Raw genomic sequence first — 19100 nt, 5'->3', positions numbered from 1 at the left:
TGTGAATTCCTGACTGGAATTATCAAAGGTGCTGCTCTTTGCTTTCCCAGGTAAAGTGCTCTCCCCCTTTTCCTCTCCAGAGTGACCCAAAGCTCAGGGTGGGATCCACTTAACATCTGTGTGAAAAGGCTGCACCACACAGGGAGCCCTGAGCAGGATGGTTTTGCTTTATGGAATACATACATTTTGATGATATTAAAGTTATTTCAGTTGATATCCCCTTTGTGGACAGGATAAAATATTTCCCTGACTCAAACAAACGCTGTCTCCTGTTTTAAAGCAGTGAAAATGTCAGCTGCCAAAATTCAGCCTTGAAGTCAACTCTCAATATTCAGTGATAAAATCAACTGCCAATCTTGCAGTGACCTGGTAGGAGCAGATGATATAAAATGGGATTTGGACAGGTGGAAGAATTTCTGGTTCCCCTCAGTTGAGGATCTGATCCCTGGGAGTTTCTCCTGAAGAAATAGACCTCAGAGCTCTGAGTCCAAAAATATCTCCTTGGTGGACCTAGAACCCTCCCCTTCTTCCTTCAGGAGACTTTCAGGGCTGGAATTCCACTCTTGAGAGTCTTCCTTTCCCCAGGCAAATTATAGCAATTAAAAAAAAAATTCAAATTATTAATTGTAGCCATGCATGGAGAACACTCAAAGGAGTAATGCAATTGAAAAAGGCAAATATTGGTGCACATGGTGAAAACTCAGATTAATGGTTCCTAATTAATCAGAAATTTAGGATATTTTTTTTCTCTCTCTCTCTAACCAGAATTAGAGAGAAGGGGTTTTTACAGGACAGGCCTGATGTTAAATAAAGCTGAGACTGGCAACTTCCAGTCCTGACTAGAAACTGATAACTGATAAGAAACCAAATCAGTGAATGAGAAATTATTATTCTTCACTCATCTGTTAAAAGTGGTGACTCAGGAAGAAATAGAAATCTAAATTCTCTCCAACTTTGGGAGAATTAAGAAGTTATTCTGGCAGGATGAGACCCATTTTTCTTAAGCTAGAAAATGGTCAAAAGCCAGTATTTCTACAAACAGGCAGCACGTGACACTGAAAATGAAACAAATCATTGATTTCTGTTGGGAAATGGATCCTAAATGTCAAATTCATCCCACCTGACTTCTTTATTCATCTCACCAAGGTTCTTTCTTTGGTCCATAGAGTGGGAGATGCATCCCTGATTTCCTCCTTTCTGGAGGTACCTGGATTTTTCCCCAGAATAAAAATAAAGCCAACAGTGACAGGCTAAGACTTAAAAGTCCCATCCAGATTCCGTGGTTAATGATCAAAGGGACTTTCAGCAGAAAGGGCAGGAAAATCATCTTCATGCAGAGAAAATGGGAGAACCTGGTGAGTAGAAAAGGCAGGGATTTCCACCAAGAGCTGAAAAAACCTCACCTTACCCTTCCAATTCCAGTTTTGTTGTTTTACACCTTCAGGAGAGCTGAGTCCCCCGTTCCACAGCTCGACACGCTGAGATAAGGAGAGACAGAAGTGGAATGATCCCACATTTCAGCTGGAAAACCCCAGACAGGGATGTGAGCGTGGCTGCCAGGCTGTGCACGTGCCCTGAGCCCAGGATGAGCAGGATGCATGACCATGATTTTATGTTCCCTGTGCTGAGAGTTGTACCTGCAAAAGCTGAACCTTTCATGATTCTGTGCATCCACAAATCATCCAGGCTCTGTTTATGTCATTTTTCCGGTGCAGCAGAGCTGGGGAATTTTTGTCCCAGAACTGGGAATTCTGCAGCTGCTGCTCTGGTGGGAAGTCCTGGCTAAATGGCCAAATTTTAATTTTCTGCTTGATGAAATTCTGGGGTAGCTGAAGGAGACATTTCATGGAAAGCGGAGCTGTCATTACAAAACTGACTTTTCAGAGTGGAATGGATAAGACAGGGGGTAAATTTAGTGTAAAACTTCTGCATGGGGTGAGGGTTGTGCCTTTTTGACCCACCTGCATCCCTGGATCTTCTTTCAGGATATCTACCTTTGTCTTTGGCTCACGAGACAAGAGTACCTGGGGCTTTAAAACACTCCAGAATGCAAATCCTCACATATGCGAGGCATGGCATCCCAGGGGATCTGCAGCACGGAATTTCTGTGGCTGAAGCTTGAATTTTGACAAGAGAAAAATTGGTCAACCTTGACCTGCTCAGCTCAGGGAAGAACTGGGAAATCTTTGGAGCTCTGCTGGGTGATTCATGGGGGTATGAATCTCCCCGTGCCTGCGAGGACCAGGCAGCCCTGTCAGCAGCAGCAGAATTAGGAGGAGCTGCAGGAAGAAGGGATAAATGTGCTTTAACTCAACCACAAGCCATTGGTCACATTCCTGCAGGGGAACACAGGAACCAGCCCATGGCATCACCGGGAATCTGATCCCCATCATCAGTTTATTAAAGCTGCATCTTAGAAATGCACGCACATAGTGGGGATAATTCCTTCCATTCCAGGAATCCCTGGGTAAGGTTTCCAGGCTGAGTTAAGAAAGGTCAGGGTGGATGATCATAGGGTGTCTGCTGGCTTCGATGGCTCCAAATCTCTGCAGGGATTTAGAAGGAGCCAACACATTTTCACTTGGAAGTTGGGATTTAAATAGAGATTTGTTAACGTGCTCCCCTCTGTTTCTCTCTCGTTCCTCTGCGTATCAGCTAGTCAGCATCAGCACAGAAATATTTCTTGTCTTTCCCTCATATTGCCCCACTCCTCATTTCTCCTTCCTCTGTCTTTCAGAGCTGTGACAGCAAAAAACCCCACAAAACTAAACCCCAGTCCCAGCAGGGAAAGCAATTCAATCCCACACCCCCTCTGCCTCCCTCTCTGCCCCAAATCCGCTCCTGACTCCAACTGAACGTGAAATATTCCATTATTCAGCAAAAAGAAGACAAGCTGAATATTTATTAGTGTTTCCAAGCTCAGCCTGCCCAGCACCACTATCCTAAGGATTAGAGAAACCATGGAAAAGCTGGGCAAGGCTGGGGAGTGATGCCACCTCTTTTCCTGCGCCTTCATGAAAGAAGGGCCTTGAAGGTGCTCTGCTATTTCCCCTCTCTTTGGAAAATGGCACCTGGCTGTGGAAAATAAGGATAAACTTTCTGTTAACTTCAGTTAATGAAGAACTGAAAGGTTCTTGGGTACCTGAGAGAAGGCAAAACTATGCAAAACCCATTTGTGATATTCAGCAAAGTCATGGACACATCTGGAGGCATAAATTTGGGATACCATTAAGGCTGGTGGACTCCTCAGTGATAGGATAAATTCCAAGCTGTCCCTGCCGAAAACCAAGAGCCTGTAAAGGAGTAGGTTTTCACTTTTTTCCCCCCCCTGAAATAATCCACATTTGTAGCTCATGCTCACATCAGGAAAAACTTAATAGCTTCGGGTTGATGCCAGTGACGGTATTGAGCAACTTGGCAAAGACTCCTGGAAAAAAGCCAAACCCTTCAAAAATAACAGCACCAGCAATAATAATGCAAGATTCCAATTAAACTGCTGGGCCACTGCATGGGAGCAATCCACTGGCCATGGGCTACTGGGAATTTAGGGAGCAACTGGTTGGTGTGCTCTGATTTATTCAGCAGATCAGCTGCAGCCACTCTGTGACTGAACACCAAGTTCTTTGCTTGCCCTCAAGTGAAATTATTATTGAGGTCAGCAGAGGTATAGAGATCCAGGCCAAGTGGGAATCTGGCACAGCAGTTCCCAGTACTACGGCTACATTTTCCATGACTTTTTAATTTTTTTTTTTTTTTCATCAGAGAGTGCAAGTTTCAAGGAGAAAATGCTGCTTTCTGTGAAAAAGGAATGACTCAGCACATCAGAGGCAGACAGAAAGAAAGACAGATAATATGGGGGAAATCAGATGTGTCAGCTTTGGCTGACAGAGACTGGAACATTTCTCTGTCCTAAATCAGTCAAATTTTTGTCAGTTTGAAACAAACACGATGAGCTGACACTGATGAGCTGTTTACTGTGGAAGCCAAGGAGTCTCCAGCTCTTTCCTTGCTCTGGATTTTCAGGTGAATTCCCTAAGCATTCCATTAAAGATTCTGACTCTTTTTTCTTGCCCCAGGCAGCCTTTCCTTCTTTTCCTTTCTCAGCCATATCCTGAAATGAAGGGACAAAAAATTAGTTTGTTCCTGTGCCTTTTGTCCAGACCTGGCGTAGGACTTCAGCTCCAAATCCTCAGGACTGGGGTGAGAATTCAAGCCCCTTCTTGTCCTTTTTTTGGAGACAAAACAATTATCCTTTGGCATATTAGGATCATCTCCTTCAGCCAGTCCCTGCTCCTAAATTCCACTGGTTTATCAGTCAGGAGCGAATTCTCCAAGGTGTTTGTTCAGAAGGACAGCAACACTCCAGCCATCAGATGAGCCAAGATGTGACTCCTAGGTCAGCAAGAAATCTGTTTGTGGAAGTAGGAACCACTGCAAAATAAATTTTATTACTTTATTTATTTATTTATTTTTACCTGAGTGTTTAAAAGCATTTGACCCAATCAAGGGTAAGTTTTCCATTTAGCTCTTCATGGGCATGTGCTGGACTTGAATATGGGGGATAATTAAATTTTTGGGGTGTGGTTCCCTAGAAGTGAAGCTGAATTTATTTGGGTTGTTTAGGATGGAGGAACAGAGGATGCTAAGCCAGCCAAAGTTTGGGTTTCCCCTTCTTTTACAAGTCCAAGCCTGACCTATTTTCTCTAAACCTCTACAAACCTCAGTGGAGGTGAATCCCCTAAACTTGGAATTCTGTGAATATAAAAATAGGGCAGGTGAATCCCAACCAGAACATCCAATATATGCATGGGATTAGCAAATATTGAAATGTGCCATCTGCTTTTTGTCTTTGGCCCTGATGTTTTTATCCCTGCGTGATTTTGCAACTCGAATTTGTAACGATTGGCAGAAGGAAGGTGGATGAGGGATGGCAGGAAAAATTCATCTCTGTAAAACTTTTATAACCTTGTTAGCAATGCTATTAAAAATGTTCTCCAAGTAGTTATCAAGGTGTTTTGCTTCCTGAAATTTGGATTTATTGAAACTTTGTGACAAAAATAGTTTGGAGAAGTGAAATTAATCACCGCATTTATTAAAAAGAAAAACAACTCCCCCCCAGAAAAAGCAAAGAAAAGAATGGTCTGAAAATATAGAAAAGAATTAAAAATAATCTATTTTGAGGCCTGGGAAATGTTGGTATTTCTTCAAGAATTGTTTAAAAAATCTCCTTACAACACAAACAAGGTTTTGCTAAATGTTTAACTAAAACACCTTTTGATTTCAGGCTTCTGAAAGCTTTCAGCAGGTTTTCTGGGGGATCTGGAACCAGGACAATTCTGCAGGAGGGACTGTTTTTATAATATATTTGGGCTTGGGAAATAGAAATCTCCAAATAACGTGAGCTCATGTGGATTTCTCCTGTGGATTCCTGACCCACCTTTCAGTGCAACGAAGCCAACTTTTCATCTGGCCTGTATCAATGTCACAGAGGCACCTCCAACTTCTACCTGAACCAAAATACTTGCCCTCTAAAATGCAGATTAATCATGGGGAGGTGCATTAGTTGGCTACTGGCGCTTCCCAAGGAGTTCTGTACATTTAAAAGCTCAGCACGAGGATTTATTGCCTTATTTTCCAAGTCCTTTTTCTTTCCATTATCTCAGCGCCTTGCCCAAGTGACCCTCTGATGGTGATACACATAAATACAGCCCAGACATGCCCAGCCCGTGATTAAATACCCTGATAATTTTGAGGCCCTCCAAGATATAGGATTTCACACTATCACAAATCCTGCTGCAGTCGACCAGTAGCCACAATCAATTACTGGGGGCGGCCGCGCTCGCGTTCCTCCTCCAGAGTTTCTTGATTAGGAGCCAACAGCGTTCAAGGCCTGTTGCTTCCCAGCAGGGAAAAGAGCAAACTCCCACAGAGATATCCTCAGAAACAGACAGAAAGGCTCTGCCTGCAGGAGGGGCAGTGGAACAGCCCCTGACCAAGGGGTGTCCCAACAAACAGTTAACCCCAAACCCATCCCGCGTCCCGCGGACGGGCTGAGGGAGCAAACTTGGATAAAGCACCCAAGTGACTGGGAGCCACGGCCAGTTCCAAGAACACTCCGGGACCAGAAAGCTTTGGCTGGGTAGGATTTCAAGGTCTTGTCCACAAGGATCCACAATTAAAATTTCTCGTGCTAAAGTTTCATGGTGAAATGAAAACCCTGAGATTCCAACGCTTCCCTGCTCTCCTCCCCCTTCTAAACACCACTCACAATGCTCGGTGGAAGGAAAAGAAAACCTCCAGTATTTTGGCAATTGGCTCTGCCCTCTTTTACATATTTCAACTCCATCTTTTTGGAAGAGCTGTAAATCTTTCCTCCTTTTTTTTCCCCCCCTCCTTGTTCTGTCTTCAGCCTGCTTGGCTGTGTAATTGCAGTGTTCACGTTACTTGCATGCGTAGGAAATGATGTTTATAGGGAAGGGAACTGAAGGTCTTTCTCCTCCTTTCTCTCCTCGGCCTTAGGGATTCACTGGTAAGTGCTGGGAAGTGATAACTGGCTTGTACCAGCAGTAGTGTGGCTAACAGGGTCAGGGAAGGGATCGCTCCCCTGTGCTGGGCACTGCTGAGGCCACACCTCGAATCTTGGGGTCACTTTGGGACCTCTCAGGACCAGCAGGACATTGAGGGGCTGGAGCGTGTCCAGGGAAGGGAAGGGAGCTGGGGAAGGGGCTGGAGGACAAGAAGAGAAATTTGGGGGCTCATCCTGGAGAAAAGGAGGCTCAGGGGGGACCTTGTGGCTCTGCACAGCTCCTGACAGGAGAGGACAAACAGGGGGGTCGGGCTCTGCTCCCAGGGAACAGGGACAGGAGGGGAGAAAGCAACCTCAAGCTGTGCCAGGAGGGGTTTAGATTGGAAATTAGGAAAGTTTTTATGGAAAGGGTTGCCAAGCATTATAGGAAGCTGCCTGTGGCCAGCTGAAAAAGAAGGACATGATGCTTGTCATTTATTCACAACACCATTATTATAATTCCAGAGGCACTGGGAGCCCTTTGGGAGCATCCTCTGTACTAGGGCAACCTTCATGGCACTGCAGGTGGGAAAACCAAAGTATGGATCACAAGTCAAGGCTGGAAATGGCTCATGGCTGGGAATTCAAAAGGACTCCAGAAGGTGAAGGTCAGTTCTCCCTACAAGGTGACCTCAATCTTTGTCCCTTATTTGTCACTTTATTTAAAATATTCCTCTCCCTTCCTTGGTGATGCACAGGTGGACTCTACAGGAAAACCCTGTGTAGGTTATGAGTATCAAGGAATGTTTTTAACGTTCCATGGCTATTCATATTCAGGATCTGTGGGCACAAAAATTTCAGGAAAAAACCCCACGCCGTATTTTCAGAATAAAATATTTTTTCCTTCCCATTTAACAGGTGAACAAATTTGAATCCTCTCAAAACATGATGGGATTTAAAGCTGATTTTGGTCTTTTTGTGTAGGACATTTAGACAAAAACTACTGATCGAATTTCTTGCTTTATTTCATTTATATGTTTAACAAGGAAGATTTTTTTTTTCCCTCCAGAAATGTTCCAGTCTCCACAAAATTTTCAGTGGGAAACTCTTCTGCAGTGGAGAATGAAGTGACCAAAGAGAGAAAATGAGTCATGTCCCCTCTCATGTAGAAACTGGGGTCAACACAACCCCACGGGATGTAGCAGAATCAACTTCAAATCCCTCAGCAGCACAGCTTGGACTTGTGCCCCAAAAAACTCCTTTTTGCACCCCCAGAGCAGTGAATTCCTGTCATCTGTAGCAGAAATATTCCCCAAATCCTCCTCAACCTGCTGCGGTGGCTCTGCTGTGTTTTGGGGAAGGTTCAAACAGGTCCTTTCGTAAGCGCCTTCACTCCCACGTTATCCATCTGTGGGAAGCTCATTCCATGGCCTCATCCCTCTCTGGCAACTTGAGGGAGGTTTCTGGCCAGCTCCGTGATGAAGTGGTGGATCCAAGGTGTTTGGATTTGCCCTTGGCCTCGGCTTCCCTGTGACGTCCTCTCCGCTTCCAAATTAATGTGCAATTTGGGAGGGTGAGAGTGCCTCCAGCTGCCAGGGCTGTGGGGATGGGATAATTATCCTGAAGAAACTCCTGACAAGCCAGAGCTGGAAACTGTGGCCTCGATGGAAAGGAAAATCATTGTAGCCGTGTAAACATGTGCCGATGCCCTTCAGGACTGGCCTGTTTCTAACCTATTTTTAACCTTGTTTAGCTTTGAAATTTGCTTTGGATTTTTGGGACAGAAGCATGGGGTGCAGCAGAGGGGAACCTGTCCCTGTGTTTTGTTGAATGAAACATCAAATAAATGGAATAAGGAGGGAGTGATAAGGTGGGAGAAGTCAGATCAAAGTAAAACGACGCTTTATCTGTGACAATCAGATGAATTGGGACAATTAATGGGACTTTTTGATTGCAGCCATGCTTCAACTCCCCGTTTATATGCAAGGTCTGATGAGTTGAAGAACCAGGTCCATTTTGAGTTTGTTTCTGGACAATGCAATTGGAATCCAGGATGTCAGATATGCAAATAAACAATCATCTCTTTCCTCTTGTTTTGAATTTAAAAGTCAATAACACCCAAGATTAATTGAGGGGTACAAAACTTGATGGTATGGAGTACCTATAAACCAGATGAAATCCATCATCTTGGAAGAAGAGGGAATTTTCCTGTTGGTTTCTCCACTGAGGCAAAGGCTGCAGTTCGATTTCAACCTTTTATTGAGACCAGAGAATTCACACGTGGTGGCAAAAGGACAGGAAGAGTCTTTGTAGTCCCAGGTGGAGCAAAGAAAACCAACCTCCAAAAAAAATCCGCTTCATCCTCAAAATCAACCAACCAGATCTTGCACACCTTGAAAAACAAGTGGGATTTGTCTGACCTGATGGTCCTGGTGGGTCCCTTCCAGCCCAGAATATTCTATGATTCCAGGACCTGAGATCTTGGTTTCAGTGTCTCTAAAACTGCCCTCACCAAAGGCCTTTAGCACAGAATTAATCTCATCTTTTAGTGGAATCCTACAATAAATCCAAGGATTCGTCCCCCAAAAAATCCTGGAGGGGATAAAGGGAATATAAAGGGAGCTGAGGGCACAAATGACAAGATTTTAGTGTGAATTCAGATAAATTTCTTCTTCTGCTAAGAATGCAGCAGTTTTTCCTTCCATTTCATCTTTCCCATCCTCCCAGAGCTCCAGAATTAAAGGGAAGAGCTGATGTTAACAACCTTGTCCTTTGCTTTGGACCCAATTCCGCGCCAGTCACAGCAGAGCTTTACCTAATCTGGACTCCTCTCACATCAGCCACATCTGGTGTTTTCCATCCTGCTTCCCTCTGGGTGGGGTTTATTCCCAGAGGAGGATAATCAAGACTTTCCAGACTCATTTTCCAGCTGCATTTTGGCCTTTCAGTTTAGAAGGGCTCAAAATTCTTTCCAAGGTCTTTATCAGACCTTCCTCTTGTTTGCTGCCACAGCCCAAGGTGACAGGTCTTTCAAGTCACCCTAATACTGATTTGACTTCCCAAAATTCCTGCTGCCTTTCCCATAATCTCTTTCTCTCCTAATTTCCAGTGATCATTGGGTTGAATTTGCACACATGACTTTATTTGGCTGATGTCAAGCGCAAGAACCACACACACTAAGGAAAATGTGCAGGTCCATTGATTGCCTTGCCTTAACTTTTAATTTTCCTCAATTTTTATAACTCCTTAACAAACTGTTGATGAGCCTGCTCAATGAAATGAAGAGAGTAAATATGCTAAAAAATGTAAGTATTTTCAAAATCCAACCCACACGTGCAGGCAGAAATTAGGCTGCAGTGTTTTAGTGGGGGATGTGTCTCTCTCTGGTGTAAAAATGTGCTTTTTGTAAGCATTTTTCCTCATTTTGCTCATTTATTCAGACGCCCAGGACTGGGGGAGGGAGCACAGCATTTGCAACGTTACAATTCTGTCCAAAATCAAATGTCAGGCTGTATCTGTCAACCTTCATTTCACACGAACTCGGCGTTGCAAGGAAAGATTTCTGCTCAGGATTTGTGGCTTGGCTGCTTTTCAGCCCATCAGGAGTGAGCAGGAACCCTCAGCACTGGTCTCAAATGGGGTTTAGACTCCCTCAAGGACCCAAACTGTGACACTGGCCCCAAGGTGACAGAGAAACCCTTCTGTGTGGTCACAATTGCGTGGTTGAGGGCACTTTCTGGGAGGAAAGCTAAGCTGCCGTGTGGGCATGGTTTGTATTCCCAGCAGAGCTGATTTCTTAATCCCCTTCTCCAGGTATGTGATTGCAGGACTCCTGTGCTTTACCTGGGAAGGCAGCTACACCTGAGCCAGGTCTAAGCACGCCACAAGCTCGGTCCAAGGCAGAAATCACATCTCCCTTCTAAGGTTTCACTCTTTGTATGGCTGGCATGGAGAACCTCTCAGGAATGGAGCCAATTGTCGTATTACATGTGCTGTTTGTCCAGGAGGAATTTTCTTTGCTTTCTCCTCTTTCTCTAGGAAGTAGCCACAAAAGTCCAGTGTAGGGTTACTGGGCCCACGCAAAAAATTTATCAGATTTTAGCAGCTATTCCTGGAATTACAATATTGTTTTGTCTTTTCTTTTTATTTTTAATTTTTTTGAACCGAAAAGGCAGCAGCTCAGGTGTCAATTTTCACATCAGGGGCTGTGTTCTTTTCCCTAGGAGTTCAAATTTTACAAAGATGACAGAATTACAGGGAAAGGTTTGGGTGGTGGAGGATCAATTTTTTTTTCTTGGTGATAGAGCTAAATATTTCTTTCTAAAATCAAAATTCAATAAGAATTATGATCCTTTTTGTGGAAAAAAAAATTCTCCCACAAGTCTGAGCTGGAGAAAAAGATCAGGACAGACTGAGGACATTGTCAGTGTCTGTGAGATGTTTCATGGAGGGGCTCTCAGGAGAATAAAGGCTCAGAGCAGATGGGCCCCAGGTTTTACCTCACCACTTCAGGAAAGGTAAAGTTTACAGAGCCCCCAAAAATACCTCTCATTGCTGTGCCATTTGAGGCATTCCAAGGGTGGCATTTTTGGCTGATTCCAGGATTCTACACAACCCCCCCGAAAATCAAATCAAATCAAATCAAATCAAATCAAATCAAATCAAATCAAATCAAATCAAATCAAATCAAATCAAATCCTCCTCTGCTTTACCCATCTTTGTAAAGAGTGTGAAATATGAAGTACTGGTCTCATTGTGGCTCACCCTTACATTTCAGATCAAATGAAGATGACACAAGAAAAATGTTGACTTTTTGGAATGAGTCCAGAGCAGGTCCAGAAGTTGCTCCAAGGGTTGGAGCCCCTCTGCTCTGGAGCCAGGCTGGGAGAGCTGGGAATGTTCCCCTGGAGAGGAGAAGGCTCCAGGGAGAGCTCAGAGCCCTGCCAGGGGCTGAAGGGGCTCCAGGAGAGCTGGAGAGGGACTGGGGACAAGGATGGAGGGACAGGACATGGTGGAATAACTTTAACCTGAAGGAGAGTAGGTTTAGATTAAATATTAGGCATTCTTCCCTGTGAGGGTGGTGAGGCCCTGGCACAGGGTGCCCAGAGAAGCTGTGGCTGCTCCTGGATCCCTGGAAGTTTCCAAGGCCAAGTTGGATGGGGCTTGGAGCACTCTGGGATGGTGGAAGGGGTCTCTGCTCCTGGCAGAGATGGAAGAGTATCCCACTGCCATGGTAGCTCTGATTCTTCCACAGATTTCAATGTCAATATTGGGAAAGCAGCCTAGTGAAGAGGTGGCTTCTCCTATGTGAATGAAAATTCTTTTAAGACAGCTCAGGAATATCTCTGAGGTGCAATTTTTGCTTTTGGCTTGATTACTCTGCTTCTGACATCCTCAATTTGCTTTGTCACACACAGGTCACTTGAACTCATCCCTTCAACTCCTATCCCAAAGCTGAGATGTCCTAATGAGGAGGGTGTTGGCTTTCACTTCCCATACAGCGAAAAAAAAGCAGGAGAAACACCTCCAGCACAGGTGAGAGTTGCCTCTGATGAGGTGTCTTCCTCTCCAGAGGGGTTAGAACAGGACCTGAAGATGGAAATGCTCCCAATGGAGCATCCTGAGGTTAAACTGGGATCAAACTGGGATCAAACTGGCCCATTCAGCATGGAGCAATCCACACTTTGGGAAATGGGGGTGAGCATGGATACAAACAATGCCCTTTGGTTTAGGGAGTAATCTCAGAGCTCTGCAGCTGGGACAGACTCCAACTGTGCGAGCTGCCTTGGTTTCTTGATTGCTGGTTTCAGTTTTTTCTCTCTTGAACGTTTTCCCCTTCTTTTCCTTCCCTCTCCAAGTGAATCTCAGCAAATCTGACAACCCCAACACGCCCCACCCTCACTACCCCTCCTGATCTGATTGAAATGCCTGCCACTGCTGCTGGTACCAGCACTGAATAAAGAACTGGCTCCTGTTCAAGTCCTTCTCCTTTCCAACTGTTTAGGGATTTGGAGCCCATACATACAATTACTGTGTGCTTCTCGGGAAGAGAAAATAGCCAGCAGCTGTTCAGTGTCTGATCAATTATGAGTTGAGGAAGAGGAGTGGAAGAGAGGGGGGCTGGTGGTCAGAAATCTGCACACAATTAGGAAACAATGCTGGGAATGGGTGCTTGGGAGATGTGGGAAGGACAGACACCCTGCAAGAGAGTCCTGAGGCTGACAGGTCTGCAATGGTCTGCTCAACAGGGAGAGAGAATTGCCTGTTTCGGGTTGTAGGTGAATTCTCTAGGGATTTGGCAAGGTGAAGGAGGAGGAGGAGCCAGTCCTGATGAGGGAAGATGGACAATGGAGAGGGATGCTGGTGAGAGAGGGTCTTGGAGCAGATCTCCTGCCCCAGCCAGGCTCTGTTTTGATGGCAGCTTAGACACCCAGCTCCATGCTGGAGACACAAATAAATGTGGGCAGCTTGGTCTGCAAGGCAATTCCTGCCTCAGAGGCCCCATCCAGCTGCCCCCACACAGGTGCTGAGTGTCAAGTGGGAGGGGGAAGACACACAGGGCTGGCAAATATTGTAAAGGACCTTCAAATACTTATTCCTTAGAAGTTCTGAAAGGGACTTTGAAAGAGAGGTAAATCCAGAGACTAGAAGGTTTTCCAAAGAGCAGCAGACTCCCACCTTTGTACAAAGGAATTCAGCCCAAAATCTCCATTTCATTTGGGATGAAGAAAATATTTTGTCTCATATTTAACCTGAGGTGACTTGAGATGATAATGGGGTGATTGATCCTTCACTTATTAGCACTACCCAGCATCACATCATGGAATCAGGAATGGTTTGGGTTGGAAGGAACCTTAAAGATCATCCAGTTCCACCCCTGCCATGGGCAGGGACACCTTCCACTGTCCCAGGCTGCTCCAAGCCCTGTCCAACCTGGCCTTGGACACTGCCAGGGATCCAGGGGCAGCCACAGCTTCTCTGGGCACCCTGTTCCAATATATTCCCTTTAACTCACAAGTCATGGTGTGAGCAGCCTGCCCTGACTCAGATGGTGACTGACTGTGTGTTAGGATGATGCTCACCTTTACCTGAGGTTCTGGGGGCAGCTCTTCCGTGGATAATCTGTGTCTGAGAGCCAAAGGATTGCTGAGCATTTTCTTATATCACAGAAATTTGGGGTGAAACTGGAGGGAGCTGATTGTTGGTGACTAAATGAACCCATAATCCAAATTTTTACAGAGAATGTGGGTTCATCGTATGTCCAAAATTTTGATGTATTCTAGAGCGTATCTTGCTCATTGTTGACTGAATCTCAGCAATGTCAGAGAAACTAAAGCTGTTTCCCCAGAATCCCAATCCCAGCATGGTTGGGATTGGAAGGGACCTTTGGAGAACACCTGGGCCAACCCTCACCCTAAATAGAGTTCACCTGGAGAAGGTTCCACAGGATCGTGTCCAGTTGTATTTTGACTCTCCAGAGGAGACTCCAGCCTGTCTTAATGCTCTTCACCCTCCAAGTAAAGAAGTTTTCCCTCATATTTGGATCAGACTTTGTGCAGTAATCAGTGATAAAATGAGCACAGGAGTTTGCATCCAGCTCCAGAGAATGAGGATAAATGGAAACCATTGGTACCTTAAGGGCAAAAATGAAAACGTTTTCCAAATTAGTCATTTCTTGGGAAAAGGCTTGGTAAAACCTGACGGTTGAAAATGTGTCAGCGTGTGGTTAGGGGCACTGAGATCTCTATAGCTGATGAATTTAATTGCATCCAGCATCCAGAAACGTGATTCCAGAGTCACATGAAGCCGCAGAAAGACGGAATCTGTCCCTCCTTCCCACAGCAACAGAAGCATTTGGTAAGTTCTGCTCAGCAGTGTCATCACCATGGATACATTAAATGTTTGTGTTGTGACACATGGAAATTTACCTGAAGCCTCCATTCCCTTGCAATTACATAAGATTATTTATCTTCATTAAGATTATTCATCTTAATTATATAAAAAGTGCTTTTGATCAGGAACACCTGAAAACGTGACCAAAAACACTTTGAGTCTTTCAGTAAAAGAGGTTTGCCTGGCCCTAAAATAGATTTATTATCTCACCTAACTACAGTAATATAAAATTTAGATGTTTAGTCAACAGAACTCTCTGCATCACATCTATCCAGTGGAAAAAGCTAAAAAGTATTAATCTGAACCTAAAATATATGGGAAGAACCTTCCTCTGGACATTCCAGTCTTTTCATTGTCTGGAGACTTGCAGATGGTTGGTTTGGAATAGACACCCAACCCTTCGATGGATCAGGTTAGGTGAGAATCCACCTTAATTCCAATCTAATTTCTTCCCAGGCTTTTTGTGATGGAATTCATCCCCAAGATGATGAGGAAATCTGCTGAAGCAGACGTCTCCTCGGGCTACGTGAGAGCTCCAACGCATTTTCCCCCAGAGCCCCGGCCTGGCGCTGAGCTCAGTGCAATAAAACGGGTCAGGCACGGGTTTTTCAGATTAGAGCTGCAATTGAATTCAAGCTGATTTCCCAGAACACTGATAGCCCTCCTGGCTCTGCCAAGTCAAATTCAAAGGTCGTGGCTCTTGGTGCCATTCAGATTAAACCCACACTGTTCTATTGAGCAGGGATCCCCAAACACTCAGGGAGCTCCAGCCATTTATGGAATTTTGTCCTGGTTTCATCATGACAATGCAAAAGGGAGTTGAAGATGAAAAATTTCCTCCTCTGATATCCCAGATTAGATTTTTCCATGGTCCTGCTGGATTTTCCACTCTCCCCAGCTGCCTTGACACCGCCTCTGCCATTCCTCTTCCCTGACTCAAATCCCAGGGCTCCCAGAGTTCTTCAATGCACCTGGGAAGGGACCTGGTCCTCCCTCCATTCCTGGTGAGTGACGTGGGCTCCTCCCCTCTGTTCCCTGAACATCCCACAGAACCAGCACACACCTTCTGGTCTCCAAACTTTTCCTTCTGGTCCTTCAACTTCTTAACTCAACAAGAACCAGGGGATTCAGGGGAAGATTGGAATGTTCCCCTCTTCAATCCTCAACGTGTGAAAGTGTTTTTCATGACTCACGGATGTTGTCACCTGAACGTGGAAAGTCTGGCTGTTTTCTGACCCCCAGGATTAGCACAGCCTGGAGATGCTCAACCAGACACTTCTACAGCCACTAAAATTACTGCCAGTTGAGCTGCCAAAGCTTCCCAGACATCCACGATTGGTTTTTCCTATAATTTTGTGCATTTGGGGCCTAAATGTGTCTGTCAGAGAAGATTTGTTTCAAAATTTATTTTTTTTGCAAACAGAGATTTCAACTTTTTAAAACTAGATTATGATCTATTTTGGCTGAAGATGTGGTAGTAGACTCAATCAAGCTGACCAAAAAAATTCTATTTTATTTCATGTTTCTTAGGAAAACAAAGTCGGGATTTAGGGAAAGGCAAATGATTTAATTTCCTAACCTTTATTATCAAAGTTGCAAATAAATTATTTTAGCAACTTGATTCAGAAACATGCAATATTTATTTCTTCTACACCTTTTTTTTGAAAGCTGGTCTATCAAAGAATGAAAAAAATCCATGCCAAGTTTTTTGGATAGTCCAGGGAGAAAAAAACACCTCTGGAAGATGATTCTTCCCAAATTCCAGTAGGTATCTAACATAACTAAAAAGAATCATCCCTTGGAGATGTGCTTGTCTCCAGTGATTTTCCAGGAACTCTGTGATCAGACCACACAATGGGTTGACAAAAATCCCATGGCATTGATGAAATGCTCTTAACATGAATAAAATAGTTTTCTTCCAATGTTTTTGGAGCTGATATCCTGTGATTGCTTCCTTAGGAAAATGATGAAATGATGCCAAACCTTCTTCTCTGGTTGGTCAGATCCCAGATTTTCATCCCAGTCATCTTCTGCTTCAATTATTTCCCTGAGATATGTGAACCTTAGACAGGTGAGATCTTCTCTCCTCACCTGAACAGGGAGATGTTTATCAGCCATGCCAGAGTTACAGATCAGGCAGAAAACACTCAAAGCTTTCAAATTCAGATCTTTTCTGGCTGATCCTTTTTTTCCCACAGGAGAGGTTTGGGATGAGTTTGGCTACAGTTGCTATCCAAAGCCCATTTGATTAATTAAAGTTCCCCTTGTAGCTTAATTTACTTCACGCACCACTTCAGGAATTTTGCTATTTCCTCTTCCTCTCCTCGTGCTCTCCAGCAGATACTTTCACCAGGTTCTTCTTTGTTCTCCATTATTTCCATCTTTAAAGAGAAAATTCCTACGTCAAACAATGATTCCATGACAGGATAAGAAAAGTTTTGTGTACCAAGGATGACATCTGGGATTGCAGGCAAAACTTGTCAAAAATTGTGGATGTTCTGTTTCAAACCATGGAAGCTTCATGTTCCTACTTAATTCTTGAGATTTCCTCTCCATCAGCGAATTCCCATCGATGCAGCTCCCATGGTTCTCGTCTCCATGGCTCTTCTTCACTGATCTTTTACCACCAATTTCTGCTGGAAAATATTTCCACAGCTTGCTTCCTCTGAAAAATGTCTTTTTCTTCTAAAATAAATTAAAGATGTAGCAACAATGAATTCAGAATATTGTAGGAGGTGCTCAAGCAGAATTAATGTTATGTTTCATTATTTTATGTAAAACACGTGAGGCAAAATTTCATTTTCTTGGATCACAGGAAATTGTGTTTTGAAGCAGAAACATTTCTGTCAGAATATGCTGAATTTTGCAAAACAGCAAACATTGGTTTGTCTTCCCTGCCAAAGAGATGCAACTTCTGGAATTTTGGCAAAAATTTCAACCTTTTTTCCTCTAAACATTTTTTTCTCCTTTTTCCTCACTTCCACTCCTGGAATGGCATTGGAATGAACTTCCCAGTGCCAGTGGAACTCTCAAAGTACTCCTCATTGGAGGGTTGGTCAGACCTCAGTGGGAGTTCATTGGAATTCTTACTAAGGAACACAAGAAGGGAACAGCTTCAAAAACATCCACGTGGAATTACAAATTGAGAATGTGCTTGCCTGAGATAAACCCTTTTCTCCAATAAATCCTTTATTCCAATAAATGCTCTGCTCCCAACATTCCCTCCTTCGACCAGCTGAGGCATTGCAGGAGAAAGCAGAGGAATTGTCAATGCTGGTCCCATGGAAAAACGGATGAGAGCATGGATTGTGGTGCTTTGACCTCCTCTGGAAACGATCCTTCATTCCTTCTTCCCACCACGCTGCCTGGGCTTCAGGGCTGCTCAACACTGAGTGACTTCCCAGCTGTGAGAGCTCAGCATTGATGTGTCCAGGCCAGAGCAGGGAACTTGAGGGGAAAAATAAAGGCACTGGAAAAAAGCAAAACTCCTCTGGAATTACCCGCACCACATCCCGGAGCGGCGGCGGTTGGGTCTGGTAGGGAAAAGTTTCACCTTCCAGCCAAATTCTGACTCAGCCTGTCCCCATCTTTGTGTGCCAAACCTAATCAGATCAACCTGAAATTGCTAAAATCGGGGAAGCATGGAGATATTCCAGCCAGGGTCACTCTGGATAATCATAACACCCCCCAGTATTGGAGATTTCCAGTCAAGGTATGCTGGGACTCAGGAATGGCCTCAGAGTTGACGTGGAATGGCTCAAGGATGGAGAAATTTGGTGCTAGAAAATGAAATAAGGATTGTTCAAAGCTGTGGTTTTCCCTTCACAGCTGAATTAAAACTTTAGACTGAGTGTAAGGCTCAAACCTCCCCAAAAACACGACCCTGGAGTTAATTTTAGACAGGTTGGTAGGGTGTGCTACCTTAGCAGAAAGTTTTAGTGTGAGCAGAACTGTTGGGAAAAGTAGAATTCACCCCTGGGAGCAATAATCAACTTGTATCATAAATGTTAACGAACCTGGTGATGCCACATTTTAATTTGAGCCATGCAGGTGTCAATGTCCATGCTCTCACCAAAGCAAAGTATTCCAAGATCTCTATATATTTTTAGATATTCTTTATTTCACCCAGAGCTTTGCAGCTTTCTACCCTCCTTAGAACCAAAAAAATTAATTTTTCTCACACCTTTTCTGTAGCAAAGCATGTCTTTTACAAACTTTTTCCAACGTGTGGAAGCTCAAAAAAGATTTTTTTTCTTAAAATTCCCTCCACTTTTGCATTTTTGATACTGAGGAGACAATTTTTGCCTGACCTGTTCTGCCTAAGAAAGTTCAATTTGGCTTTTCATGCTGGGTCAGAAGAGCCAGGTGAAGGCAGAGCACATGAACACCAGAACCTTTCTAGTTTGTGGTTTAAGATAAACTTGGAAAGGCCATAATGTAAATCCAGGGAATTTTTGCTGGTGGAATTGTAATCTGAAAAGAAAATTGATGCATGGAAATCATATTACCGCTGTCTTTCGCATTTCTCAACGCTCTTTTATTTCAGAGTTTTTAACTCTTGACCTCATGGCAAATTTATCCCTCATTTAATACTTAAGATGTTTAGACCATTAGGTAAAAACAGCATTGTTATTTAGGTTACGTGTTGGAAGTCACAGTGCCTGGAAAGAATTCCACTTTGTGGTTTCCAGGCTGACTCCAG

Source organism: Haemorhous mexicanus, chromosome 1 (assembly GCF_027477595.1).
Source record: "Haemorhous mexicanus isolate bHaeMex1 chromosome 1, bHaeMex1.pri, whole genome shotgun sequence".
Taxonomy (NCBI): domain Eukaryota; kingdom Metazoa; phylum Chordata; class Aves; order Passeriformes; family Fringillidae; genus Haemorhous; species Haemorhous mexicanus.
The sequence above is the reverse complement of the archived record's forward strand: the minus strand, read 5'-3'. Positions refer to the sequence as shown.